The sequence below is a fragment of the Chrysemys picta genome, chromosome 3 (assembly GCF_011386835.1).
Source record: "Chrysemys picta bellii isolate R12L10 chromosome 3, ASM1138683v2, whole genome shotgun sequence".
In the NCBI taxonomy this organism is placed as follows: domain Eukaryota; kingdom Metazoa; phylum Chordata; order Testudines; family Emydidae; genus Chrysemys; species Chrysemys picta.
The window spans coordinates 61,551,709-61,566,477 of NC_088793.1; the positions used below are offsets into that span (position 1 = coordinate 61,551,709).

Sequence of the window (14,769 nt, forward strand, 5' to 3'; positions counted from 1 at the left end):
TATAGGCTTCAGCACAAAGCGTATGGATCATCAGGGTATTCAGGTACTGGTCCCCAGCCCGTCGTCTGCAGTAATCCGCGAGCACCTTGAAGAGACTGGAGTTGGTCCCTATCAGCACAGACACATCAGAGGTCCCTTTAGGGTCAGGGCATATTAATGCAGCTGTGTCCACCTCTTCTCTTACCCCAGCAACCTCCTCTGGGAATTCCAGGTGCACTATGACATACCCTTGGTAGGGGTATTCATCCATGCTGAGGCCACACAGACCAACGCCAGTCAGTGGCTGTATAGGCAGGTGCCTAAGCATTTGTTGGTAGAATGACTGAAATATAATAGTCACTTGAGATCCAGTGTCAAGCACGGCTTTACACTCCACCCCTTCAATCTTCACCATGACCTCTGCTCGAGGCCCTATCAGTCCTGCGGGGATCCCAGCTGGACAGTCTTTTCTGGGGGAATCTTCAAATCCTGCAGGCCTGGGTGGTCTCCGTCCCCGGACTCTCTGGCAGCTACCAGATCTCTCCCAACTGATCCTCAGCTTTCCATACACTAAGGAAGGGTTTTCTTCATTATGGCACTTGGCAGCACTGTGTCCATCCTGACCACATCGGTAGCAGAAGAATTGTCCTTTCCCTCTTCGCCCAGATGGGATGGTGGCTCTAAATGCTGACTTCTCCATCGCCACGGTCAGAGGCTCCTTATTCCCGGAAGTCTTAGCTTGGTCAATGGTGCTTTGCAGTTCAGCTATCCGTTCTGTCAGGACCTGCACTTGTTGGGCAAGTTCCTCTGTGGTGCTCACCATCAGTACACTGGCCATTTGCAGTGGTGTTGTGCCGGCTGGCTCCAATGTTTGGGCTTCCCAAAACTCGCTGGCAGCCTGCCTTTCTTCCTCTTCTCTGACCTCCTTTATCAGCTGGGAATAACTTGGGGGATGTTCCCGTCGTTCTCTTAGCCGGAGATGGAGTAGAATCGAGTTCTGATATTGAGCTCCTCTTACAATTTGAGCCAGTCTGGTCCGATCCATCTGTTCAGCAGTCACTGCACCCCTCATGACAGCTCTCTGAAGCAGTCTTTCCAGCCTCTGTATATAGGCTGAAATCTTCTCGCCAATTTGCTGTCGGGAATTAAGGAACTTACAGTAACTGTCTTCAGGGCCCTCTACACTCCCAAAGGTATGATCAAGGGCCTCTAGGCAGTCCTTCACACTGACCCCAGGGTCAATGAGCTTCAGGGTGCGAATCACATCTAATGCTGGGCCACTAAGGCTCTCTATCAGACATCTTCGCTTTTCTGCATCAGGTACGGCCCACTCCTGCAGCATTTCAGTGGTATGCTCCAACCAGGGTTCGAACTCCTCTGCCCCAGCAAATAACCTTAACTCACGACAAGAGTTTGACCTAGCATGGGACAACACAACCTTTTCCAATATTTGCCCCAGTGCTTTTGTCCAATCATTGGCTGAGGCTGTGGCCCCTGAGCTAGAGGCTGCAGGGCCGGGGCCCAACAAACCCGACATATTAGCCATTATACAAACAGTAATTTCCTCAAAATATAACCACAATTTTTTTTCCAATGCAGAGGAACACTCAACAGGTGCTTGCGAGGGGTACTGACCCAGGGGATCCCGGACGAGCCCCCAAAAATGTAACCCTTCTGCCCATCTAAGTTGGCAGCAACAAGGGCCGGGTTCTGTATCTAGGGGTTCCGTTTCAATAACGCAATGCAAAACCGGCTCGAGCCCCCACCCAGTGACCTGGGACAATTACATACCACCCCCTGGGCACCTCTAAGAGGCAATACTTCCCCTCTCGCAAGCACGGAGTCTGAGTGTAACAGAAAATGTTTAATAACATGAGGTAAACAACATTAGCATTAAATGAAAAAAAAACACCACAACTAGAGTTTTTAGACCAAACCATGAGCGAAGACCCACCCCAGCAAATTGGGCCGTGTCCTCTCCCGTTGGTTCTTGAAACCAGCGACCCAAGAATCACCAAAGTCCCAAAAGTCCACCAATCCCAAAGTCTCTTGGGTCCAGCAACCCAAGAATCACAAAAGTCCCAAAAGTCCGACAACCCCCCAAAGTCTCTGTCCATGATCAGTGCAGCCCCAGAGTTCAAGGGGGGGTGAGCAGGGTGTTAAGGGGCACCTTACGTGATCCGAGGCCAACCGGCTGCTTCTCCGTGGGGTTCCACTGCAGCCTTCACCACGAACTGCTCCACTCCACCTGCAGTCCCACGAACTGCTCTGGCAGCCGCTCCGCTCCGCTCCGCTCAGCTCACCGACCTGTGAGCCGTGCTGCTCCGCTCCGCTCCGCTCCGCTCACCGACCTGTGAGCCGCTCCGCTCCGCTCCAGCCGTCCCTTGGGCCGCTCCCACAAGGCTCCGCTCACCGACCTGTGAGCCGCTCCGCTCCGCTCCGCTCACTCCCCGCTAAGCTAAGTTAGCTTAGCTATAGCTTCAGGCTCCCCCACTAGTTAACACAGCCTCAGTGATCTCAGCTCTTAAATAGCTTTAGCTCTTTTGTGATTTCAGCTCTTAGTGATTTCAGCTAGTAGTAGGGGAGCCCCAGTGCTGGCGCACTATTGGCCCAAAGCGAACTCAGCAGTCTGTAACTAGACTCCTAAGGGAATCAAAGTTAGCTCTGACATTCAACAGTGGAGAGAGGAGGTAGTGCAATTGGTGTTTCAACCCCCTTGGGGAGGGGGCCACACCATCAGGTACAAATACCTGTCCCCATCCTCTCTCAATTCACTGGGTTTTGTAACCCATGCCCCTTGACAAGCAAATGCTACTTAGGTAATGGTGAATGACTCACTCAGTCCTTCTGTCATACAACAGTTCCACTGGCCTTGATTCACAGAATCAGGGTAACAAAACTTTATTCTTCCTGCCCCAATAACAGAGAAACTGGGGATCCCACACCAGCCAAAGTAACCACTTTGAGTTGCTGTGGTTTCATGCCAGGCGAGTGGGTGTGCCTATGCAAACAAGATCAGCCCCTGGAGTTCTTTTCCACCCTCGCCATAATTCACCACCAGATGTCAGGGTAGAGCTCATCCTGACTGCTTACACACATGATGTACCAAAGGCATTGTCATACTACCCTACTGGGACAAAACTATTCAGGAACACACTGAGCCTGATCATGGCCTTTGCTGAAAGGATTAAGGGTCAGGCAATAATAAAAATTATCAAAATGGTTATGAGTAAGGCTAAGATTTTGTCACAGATATTTGTAATAAAAGTCATGGACAGGTCACAGGCAATAAACAAAAATTCCTGGAAGACCGTGACCTGTCCCGGACTTTCACTAAAAATATCCATGACAAAATGGGGAGGTAGGTTAAGTACCAACTTACCAACTGCTGCTGGGACTCCAGGTCCCCTACCCCTTCAGTGAGTGAGAGCTCTGGGGTCCCCCCCCCCCACAATGGCTGAGCAGCTCTGGGGAGGACCCTGCTTCCTGTGACAGCAGAAAGCTCCAGAGGGTTCCCTGCCACCTGCAGCAAGTGGGAACTCCCCTCACCCCTTGTGGCAGCTTGGAGCTCCGGAGGGTCTCTGTGCCACCCATCACATTTCAACCTTCCTTCCCCACTATTAAACTGGAGATTCTGTATTGGCAAAGGAACTGAGGGACAGTTAGACCCATTCTTCTCTTTATGCCCTCAGGTGAGGGGATATGAGGACATCTAACGTACAGGTGCAGCCCCAACAGACAATGCTGGCCAATAGAATTAGATTTTGTGTGCATGTAGTGTATGCATGCATACCAAGAGTGGAATCCATGTGGACAAGACATCTTGAAGAGCAACTGTTACTGCTAGGTAAATAATCATTCTTTTTGACTTTTGTGCTGCTGTAATCTCACCCCCTAATGGATCTCATTGTTCGGGACTATGGAGTGAATGTGACCCTACAAAAAGCAATGGTCTTGAAAAGCATTGAGATAAGCAGGTTGCGGGTGGGGGGGGGGTAAAGAAATTATTGAGGCAAGTCTATATTTTATGGAAATATACCTATCTCATAGAGCTGGAAGGGACCCTGAAAGGTCATGAAGTCCAGCCCCCTGGCTTCACTATTAGGACCAAGTACTGATTTTGCCTCAGATCCCTAAGTGGCCCCCTCAAGGATTGAACTCACAACCCTGGGTTTAGCAGGCTAATGCTCAAACCACTGAACAATCCCTCCCTCTAATTTTGTCTCTGCTTCTCCTTTTGATTTGTTTAACATTATTTTGTGTTCATTTCTTTGGAACTAGAATTCAGAATTATGTTTTTTAAATACTTATAGCTGTAGATAGAAAGAAAGAAAAAGAAATGCTCTTTAGGCACTGTGAATGCAAGAAATTGGCCAGCAGAATTGCATTCAACCAAAATCCAGAACTGCAAAAGGTCAAGGGATGCCATCACTATAAGTGCAAATTCAGAATAATCAATTCCTGTTTAGCTTACATACATTTTAATACTAGAAAGGGGAAACTAAGTTCATTACTGAAATCACTCATTAAAAAGAAATTGGACCATATTCACATAGTAATTGGTGCCTTAGATACAAAATCTAACCAACTTGTAACTTGAACAAACAACTTGGAATACAGAACGGATGTGGAGAAGTCAGAAGATGACGCATTTAGAGGGATTCAAAAATTGGCAATAGCTGTGTGACCACATATAATGGTTAACCCAAAGTCCACTGAAAAGAATTAAACCTTTAATGCAGCAGTGTAAAAAATTTGAGAACAAAGCATTTGCATGAAGTATTAGACTTGTTTGGGAAGGTATTTAGATCTTCCTATCTCACCAGCTGGTAAAGATTTTACATCTTAAAAAAGTAAGATAGCCTAATAAAAATGAATAAAAGTGTTGAAGTTGGAAGGACCATCCTCTGCAAGGTATTAGATCTCATATATAATAGGGCTGTCAATTAATTGCAGTTAACTCACGCGATTAACTCAAAAAAATTAATCACGATTAATCGCAACAACAGAATATCAATTGAAATGTATTAAATATTTTTTGATGTTTTTCTACATTTTCAATATTGATTTCAATATTACAACACAGAATACAAAGTGCACAGTTCTCACTTTATATTATTATTTTTTATTACAAATATATGCACTGTAAAAATGATAAACAAAAGAAATAGTATTTTTCAATTCACCTCATACAAGTACTGAAGAGCAATCTCTTTATCGTGAAAATATAGCTTACAAATGCAGATTTTTTTTTTGGTTACGTAACTGCATTCAAACATAAATAGTGTAAAACTTTAGAGCCTACAAGTCCACTCAGTCCTACTTCTTATTCTGCCAATCATTAAGACAAACAAGTTTGTTTACATTGATGGGAGATACTACTTCCTGCTTCTTATTTACGTCACCTGAAAATGAGAACAGGCGTTTGCATGGCATTTTTGTAGCCGGCATGGCAAGGTATTTACATGCCAGATATGCTAAACATGCTTATGCCCCTTCCATGCTTTGGCCACCATTCCAGAGGACATGCTTCCATTCTGATGATGCTCATTAAAAAAATAATGCGTCAATTAAATTTGTGACTGTACTCCTTGGGGGGGGGGAATTGTATGTTTCCTGCTCTGTTTTACCTGCATCCATGTACAAACAAGCTTTTGCCAAATAAAGTACATGCAAATCATTCTTTTATGTGTTATATAACAAGTAAAACAGGTTGCTGAGACTTGACTTCAACATGATTTGACCCCAAATCTGAAACTGTGTTCGCTGGCTATGTTTTAGCCTAAGGTGGTATCTAGGGTACAACATGGCCAGCTAACATGACTACAGACATGTTACTCTGTGTCTTAAAGTGGCTTTTCAGACATGTTCAAATAACTCAATTGAAATAACATGACAGAAAAAAATACCCTTTTAGCCTTTCACAATATACACTAAGGAGTTGTATTTGTTCTGGACCCTGATTTCTGTACTTTAGTTTTCTCTATAAAATTTGAGAAGAGGAACTTCCTCTGACTATGCCATCAACTTGAAAATGTCAATGTTATTTAGAATAGAATAGAATAGAATAGAATAGAATAGAATTAATGGAGATATCCCATCTCCTAGAACTGGAAGGGACCTTGAAAGGTCATCAAGTCCAGCCCCCTGCCTTCACTAGCAGGACCAAGTACTGATTTTGCCCCAGATCCCCAAGTGGCCCCCTCAAGTTGTAGCCATCTCAGTCCCAGAATATTAGAGAGACAAGGTGGATGATGTAATAACTTTTTTATTGGACCAAATTCTGTGGGTGAGAGAGACAAGCTCTTCTTCAGGGGTATTCATTATATTTTCTACATGTGTACACCTGATAGGTTTTGTGTTCATGCTGTTTCTGATATCATTAATATTTACTTTGGATGGTCAAGATCTTGAACGGCAGGATAATCATATGTGAGATTTTCACCTTATGAAAAATTAAAATACAGCAACACCTGTCACGGTGTGTAACAATTTGGTATGCAAATATAGGGTGTCCTCCCAAGATCTGCTAGCTAGGGAGGCTGTATTGAGTCCTTCATTACCCATCTGTTCATGTGCTCTACCAATATAGTTGTGCTTGCAAAATACAATGAAACTATACAGTGGTCTATGCTGCTCTTTACAATGTCTGAAAACTCTGAGGATAATCATTGTTTACATCTGTCACAATAATTCTGAGTCATCTCTTGTTTAAACAGTGCAGTGAGGAAATCAACTGTAGATTCCTTCGGTCCGAGCTGGATTGAATGCATTTTGGCCATTTTGAATTGCAATCCATCAACACTATAACACAGAGCAGGTGATCAGATTGATACCAATATGGTCTTATAAAATCTATAGTTACCTTCCTCTGACGGTCTTTCTGCCCTTTACGATGGTCACAGGAACCTAGTGGGTTTTCTAGTACTCATCATTCATGCAGCAAGGACAGTGCTGATTTATTTCTTACTCCTCACTATGGTCCCATGTTGGTCAATCGTAAGCATTGTGGAACCCTTTTAGTGAGCATTGTGCCTACATGTCCCACTTGCATATAACCCTTGAATGGATATTTCTCCATGTGCCTCCTCCGATGTAATAGAATAAGGTGTTAAGCATTTTTATTTAAATGAAGAATCTCTGTTTTTGTGATACAAGCATTCTGGATGCTAACATGTAAATATTACTTCCACCCAGCTAGCCATTAAACTATATCTATCTCTGGTAAGTATTCATTTCCTGAAATTGCTGTAAAGCGAAAATGGGTCTTGCCAACCCCCCAGTCTGGGCACATCACTACCTTCCATTGTTTGGCGAAGTCTCTATTTAGACCCAAGTTCTGTAGCTTCATTCAATCTCTTCTATTAATTATGTTTGAAATGCTTCTTGCCATTGTCTCCATGGCATGGTCAGAAAAGAAGGTAAGAGTTTAAAAGAATTATGTTGTCCTTTTCTTCATTTTTTTTCTTTGTTTATGGGTCAAAATTCTTGCACCCAAATTTCAGCTTGTGTGGGGATATTCCTCTAAAAGAAGGAATCTGACAGAGTTAGAGAACAAACTTTACTTTACTATTTCCTGGATTATTTTTAGAACTACCTGAGTGAGAAAGAGCGAGACTAGATAGATCTGTTCCCTCTAACCAGGAAATGGAACTTAAGGTCATGAAGATACTCTCTCCAGCATTGCATCCTGCATTCAGATGCAACAGCAGTTTTTCAAATGTTTAACTCAACCTATCACAAAATGTATCCATTTAATAGGGCAATATCCATTAACTGAATTATCCCTTACAAGGTTCACTTCAAGAGAACTATTTGCATTCATCTTCCAGACTGTGTTTCTTTGTAAATCATTGATACTAATAATTCCACAACAAATTGAAGAAATGTTTTTATATAAAATTTAAATAAAATAATCAATAAATAAAATAAATTTGATGCCATAGTCCCCAGTAGGTATGCAAGGTCAAATATGAGTGATCCAGTATATTATAATAAAAAATCATTTGTTCCAAAACAGAAAATAAACTTCAGTTTACTGACTGGAATAATATAGTGTGTTCACACTTGTGGTTTTTTTTTTTTATCAGCAGTCTGAGAATGTTTAACTCTCACATACTTTTCTATAGATATTTCCTTGTAGCAATGGCGGTAACTGCAAACTTTTCCTCCCTGTTTCAGGACCATTTATCCTAAAGTTCCAAAGTACAGCTACTATCATTTTTTCACTTTCCTTAATTTTATGGGAAAAGAAACCCTCTCCAAGGGAGAATGGACTTGAGTGATTTATATACTTTAAATACATTTTGTTGAATGATTTCCTGGCATTATGTATCTTGTTTCTGTTATGACAGAATTTAACTATTCAGCACATTTATATTTAACTCAGTTTTCCTTTCACAAATACACAGGTTTTCCCCCTAGATAATAATTACCCATATCTGTGTATGTTTTGCAAATGGAAAACAATATTAGGCCCTTATAGAATTTACAAATATTGTCCCAAAGGGTAATGCTTTAAATGAGAAGTGCCACTCCAATGCCCTAGAAACGTAAAAATATTGTAATTTACTCAAACTCTTAATTATTTTAAATGATGCCAAATAAAGTTGTCCATAAAAATCCAAATGAACTGCCATGTTGAAAAATCATGTTTTTAAAATTATGTATAGTCCAAACATAAAAGGTTGTATTTGACACAGAAGTGTTCTGCAGTATTAATAGCTGTCTTATTTCACATTCTCCCCAACTCTACTCCATACCTATAGTGGAATATTGCAAAGGATGGGATAAATTCTAATAGTCCAGTCCCACTCTCATTGGCAAAACAGCCCCAGGCATAAACCGCCATTTGAAAGAGCAGTCTTCTATTCCTTCCCTTAATCTGTGCTGTGTCGCCCACTCTAAGCACATTATAAACTGGCACTTACAAAGTGCCTGATTCTTCCACCCTAATATTGAGTGAAATTATTATTATTTGCATTGTGGTATCACCTAGAGGCCCTCGTTGTTCAAAGTACTATACAAATAAATAAAACAAAGACTGTCCCTGCCCTTTATCACTCATAATTTCAGATTAAGAGCAGATGTAACAAGAATAAACTGACATATAAAGGTGGGTTGGGGAAAAAGGTAACAGCAAAGATTATTATATTTACATAAATTAGAAGTCTCATTGATAATAGCAGTCACAAGTGGTCACCAGCCTATTCTACTGTATTAGCAATTACTCGTGTAAATTTCCATTGAGATCAAATAAATAAATAAACGTGCAGTGACACTTGAAGGAACAATGAAATTTGAAAAGATGTACTGAATGTTTTGAGGAGTGTGCATACTTGTAACTTTGCCATCTTGTGAAAAGTTGTGAAACCTGAGTCTTGTAGAATTCAATCACAGCACAGCATTTCTGGTGTCTCTCCTCTTCTAGACATGCCATGAAATGGAACAGCCCCAGCTGCTGTTTATTGCTAACATACTTTCAGGGGATAAAGTGGAGGTGTGTAGAACCTCACTTCCTGCCACTTGGGTCTTCTTAGTGTATTCACAATGTGCCTCAGGTGGCACGTGAATTTGGTCTGCTGGTTGGATCCTTAGTTTCTTAGGCCCGGGCCAGCTACTGACAGGGAGTGTGATCCATGCCCTCCACCACTTGGGTCAAACAGACAAAATTCAAACTCTGCAATTATTGCAGAATGGGCATGTCAGCTATGCAGCTGCTGACTGAAACTGGCACTTTACATGCACATGTAGTGACCGAGAGAACAAAACCAACTTGTTCAGAACTTGTTTTATTGACACAGAGAATGTTAGTCAGGACACAGGATTTAGCTCCAGCTGTTCTCCGCCCAAGCTGCATGATTAAGCACCCACTTTTAATCATAGACAACACATTCGTTTCGTATTGTCCATAAAGTGTCTAGTACAGTGTTGGTCCTATATAAATAAATAACAATAGAGTACTTATTTTGGAAAAATCCTGGGGGAGGGAAAGGGGTTCCTTTAATATTCTCCTAGGATAGAGGCTAGCAATAGGCATGGCTAAACATCAGCTCTTAAGGGTAAAATACAGTTTGAAGACTATTACTTTGCAATTATTTATTTTTGTATATTTACATATATATATAAAATATATTTGTATTTTTACAATGTTCTGGGAGCTTTTCAGACATTCAGGACAGAATGGTCCTAATCTGCCAAGTCTAAGGACAGAAAGATATAGAAGTTAGTAGAAAGGGAATAGCGAATTATTAGATACAAATTAATTAGACTCTCTCTAGCAGTATAATAGAAGTGGGTTTTTGAGGGACTTAGGGAGGACAATGTACAGGTTTGGAGAATAAGCTCAGGCTGGTCATGTTATTCACATAGCACTGTGTAGAAGAGGGCATGGAGGTGATTGTGGGAGAAGCTGATGAATGAGTGGACAAAGTTGAGAAGGTTGGAATGGAGGGCAAGGAAGCAACGCGAAACTCAATTAGGGAGTGGCAGAATTATGTAGGACTTTCAAGGTGGAGAAAAGAAGTTTAAATCTGATGCAATAACATATGGGGAGCCAGTGGAGACCTTCAAAGACAGGAGTGACATGATCACATGGGCAGGCGAGGAAAATGATTTTAGTGGTTACATCTTGTTTGAAGTGGGGCAATGTGTGTTTTGGGAATTTCAGAAAACAGGATGTTTTAGGAGTCAAGGCAGAATATATTGAGGGCCTGAATAAGAGATTTGGCTGGGGAAGGGAAAGAAAAGGCTAGCTCTTGGAGATATTAAGGAAGAAGTAGCACTTCTATCGCCTCTTATGTATGGAAACTAGTAAACAAATCTTTCACATTAAAGGAACACAGCCAAGTAGTTTATTTTCACATTTATTTTCATTTAAAAAAAATAGTTAATTTTAAAAGATTCAATAAAATCTTTAAAAAGATTAAGAAATACTGAAACTGAAATATTTTCAGTCTAAATGTTGCAACCTTGTATTAGTGTCAGAATTTCAACTGAAATTGAGTTGAAATTGACTGCAAAGTGAAGTGTCTGGTAAATTTCAATGATGGAGCTGAGCAAAAAGCAAATAGTAAACAAAGAAATAAATAGTCAAAAGAAAAATATGTATTTTAATTGTTCAATTTTAATCATTTAAATTATTGTTTGTACTACAATAGTGTCTAGCGACTCCAACTGAGATCAGAGCCCCACTGTGTTAGGCATTGTACCAACACTCAATAAGGCCTTGTCTACAAAACAAAGTTGAACTGCTTTAACTATAGCCTATATTGGTATAGTCAGCATGGCACAATGTCCCTAATGTGGATGCAGTTATATTGGTAAAAATATGTTTATACAAGCATGCCTTATTTCCATTCTGGGATGGGAATAAGCCATACTTGTAAACACACATTTATACTGTATAATTGCATCCACACGCGGGTGGGGGGGGAGGGGGAATTGGGGAGGGTTGTACCAATATAATGACATTGATTAGAAGAAAAATCACATCTGTAAATTGATCAGTACAAAAACTGTGTGTAGACCAGACCTAAGAGACAGTCCCTGCTGTGAAGAATTTACAAAGGCTAAACAGTAATAAAGCTCTCTTATTCCAGAATAAGTATGTCCACACATGGAGTTATTCAGCAGTAACTATTGCAATTAGAATTCCCACACTACCTTAGTCCAAATTAACTTTCAAGTATAGACAAAGGCATGTTCATAATCTTTTGTACTGTGGATACTGAATTAAATGGCATTACCCACAATGTGTAAAAGTAAGCATTTTAAGACTTTGACGCATCAGGGCCTAAATAGATAAGAGAAAACAGAGAGACAAGGTGGGTGAGGTAATATCTTTTGTCTCTCTAATATCCTGGGACCAACTGCACAAGAACACTGCATATAGGAGAAAACAGAGGCAGAGATCTTATTTTCACTAGGAAAAAAGGTTACCACTTCTTAGCTAACGTGGTAAAATCTTGGGATATGTCTACAATGAATCCAAGCTGTGATTGTAGCTTGTGTAGATGTACCCAAACTAGCCTGATTAGGGATAGCAGTGAAGCCATAGCAGCATGTGCTGTGCAAGCCTACCCAGGACCCTGGGTACTTACTGGTGTGGCCAGCCCAGGCCAATGCCCATTGTGCCCTGACTTCACTACAGAACCAGCTAGATTCAAGCTGTCTTGGGTATGTCTACACCCGATATAATCACACCTCCCCCCAGTGCAATGTAGACGTACTGTTTGCAACTGGCTTTTCCATGCCATTTTCACTCCTGTTGCAAATAACCAGTTATCACTACACCAGCAGGATGTTAGCACTTAGCTGGGTGGAGGTAACCCCCACCCCTTCAACTCCCTGGCCAGACACTAGGTCACAAAGCAGAGCCTGAGCCAGGAGTAGGAACCAGGGCTAAAGGGTGACACAGGGAGGGTCATTTCCCCCCTGACAGTCAGGACAGGCTCGAGCAGGGCCCAGGGGTTGCAGGTAACCAGGCCGGTGCCTGGAGCGCCCGGACTCAGCCCCACTCTCAGGGCCGTTTTAGTGTCGCGGGTCTGGAGCGAGTCCACCAAGCCGGGTTCCCAGCGGTGGGGGAGGGCCCCGGGCAGGCGCCGGCCGGCGGAGAAGAGGACCGGGGCTGTGATGAGCCGCAGACCGGCGGGGCGGGGGAGAATCCCCATGACGGGCGCTCTGGGCCGGGCCGGGTCGAGACGCGCCTCCCCCTCCGTAGCGCTGACGTCTGCGGCACCTCCCTGGACTCGGCTCCGGGGCGGGGCTGCAGCAGCGCCGGGGCCGCGGCGGCATCAGCTGGGGACAGAGCGCGGCGGCGGCAGGTAACCGGGACAGCGCGGCGCAGCAGCGGCCGGCCGGGGCCAGGCTCCCCGGGCAGGAGAGCTCCGTGGCAGGGCCCGGGCCCTCGGCTCGCCACCCCCCTCCCGGGCTCTTCTGCCCTCCCAGGCAGCCCCTGGGGCCACCCCGGCCCACTGGGGTCCCTGGTCCCCACCACTCCCCCGCCCTGGGGCGCTGGGGTCCGGCTCCCGCTGGCCGCCCGCCTCGGGGTCTCTCCTGCCCCCTCTCCCGGTGCCCGGCTCGCCTGGGCCGCTCCGCTGACTGCGTGCTGGCCGCGAGCCGGCCCCCGACCACTGCGGGGTGGTCGCAGCGGGAGCCCCGCTGCCGGGGAGAGCTGGGGGCGCGCACCTGTCGGGGGGAGAAATGCTGGGGCCAAACACACGCAGGCGATGTAAAGCGGCCCGGCAGGGCGTCGTGCTGGGAACAGCCCCGGGGAAGCGTTAGCCGGACCTAGGGGCGCGCAGCGTGTCGGGCTGGGAAGGGAGTGAGAGGTTCTGGGAACTTTCTGGGTGAGCTGATGCTTAGAAAAGTTTCCAAATCAGATTGTGAGTGTCCGTGTCCAGAGCATTATTCGTAGGGTGCAAGTCTCTTACCCCAGCAGCTGTAGAAAAGATACTTATTCATCAGACTGACTTACATGCGACTCTCGAAATTCCCTGTTATATCCAATATAGAGTAAATGCTTTTCTAGAGAGGTTTAAAAATTGGAAGGTTAAAGAGGTTAAACGTCAGGAGGAGAGTAGCCAATTCTCTCTTGTATTTTCGTGGTGTACAGTAGCTCTCTCAGCTCCCACACCTTTCTTTAAATAAACATACAGTCTGCCAATTAATTGGGAAGGAGAAATAGAAGGGCAAAACTAGCCATGAGTCCCAAGTATTCAGACACATCCTGAGCTCCTACACAGTAGTTAAAGAGTCAAGGTCTCATGCTGGGCCTCTAAATTATGTATTTGAAGATTTAAGCAATTGAAAGGGAGAGCTCAGGGAGTCATCTGGAAGAAGGTAGACTTTTCCTGGCAGGGTGATTTTTTTTCTTCTTCTGACAGTGAGAACTTTTTTACTGTGCATACATACAGATAAAGTGCAGTGAAAATGTCATTTGAATCCTCTCACTCAGAAATTCCTTCATGTGGTGTTTTCTTATTCTTATACAATCGCTGCTAAGGTAAATGCTAAAATTACACTGGGTTTCATTTGGACTATTGTTGTCTCCATTTCAAAAGAGTAAACATTTCTGTGTGAGTACAACTATACAAAGTAAAGACTCCTCGTGTGCACGAAGCAAGGTTTTGTATCAGCCGGTCTAAGGACATAATCAGGACTGCAAAAAGCATACTTTCTGTTGAAGCTTTTTGCCCTTTTGCAGGTTTGATTACTTTGTGCTCATCACTTTCTCAAAAATGATTTACACTATCTAAAAGCTGACTTCTAAGCTCTGTATCTCCACATTAATTTTCAAGCAGAACAAAGTTTAATAAAAATGTTCTTTCACTGCACAATTAATCAACCATTACTTGGAATACAATGCACAGTATATCCTATCTATTGTAGATGCTTACTCATGCTTGACCGATGGATTCTTAACTAGTAAATCCTAATATTACCAGATACCTGTAAAAACTTGAAATGGCTAAATTAATAGACTAGATGAAAAGATGTTTGTTACTTATTACTTAGGTAACTGCTATTGATAGAATGTATCAACCCACACTGTTTTTGTCAAAGGTGAGAGTAAGCGTATGTCATTATTTAAAATAAGTGTCTTGGATTACTCATTCAGGGTAAAGAACTTTCTGGGGAATGAGTTAATTTCTGACAATTCAGTTGAATTTATTAGGCTATAAAATAGCCTATGAACTTGTTCTGCAGTGATCAGAGTACAAAGGTTGAGAACGGAGTCAAGTTTTCCTTTACTGCAAAAATTAACAGAGCGTAAAGAGAAATACTCAG

The 14,769-nt window shown here is 43.2% G+C and overlaps 1 protein-coding gene across 11 annotated transcripts in view; it reads left to right on the forward strand.

Annotated features, from left to right (window-relative positions):
* Positions 1–12,512: 12,512 nt before the first annotated feature.
* Positions 12,513–14,769, forward strand: part of MYO6 (myosin VI) — a 168,041-nt gene continuing 165,784 nt past the window's right edge. For 7 of the 11 annotated variants that reach the window (XM_065588047.1, XM_065588048.1, XM_065588050.1 and 4 more), the window contains exon 1: positions 12,664–12,803. The gene's annotated coding sequence lies outside the window, so the exon portion shown is untranslated. Of the gene's footprint in view, positions 12,804–14,769 lie in introns of all 11 variants that reach the window. The other 4 variants (XM_065588044.1, XM_065588054.1, XM_065588045.1 and 1 more) reach the window with 2 other exon arrangements.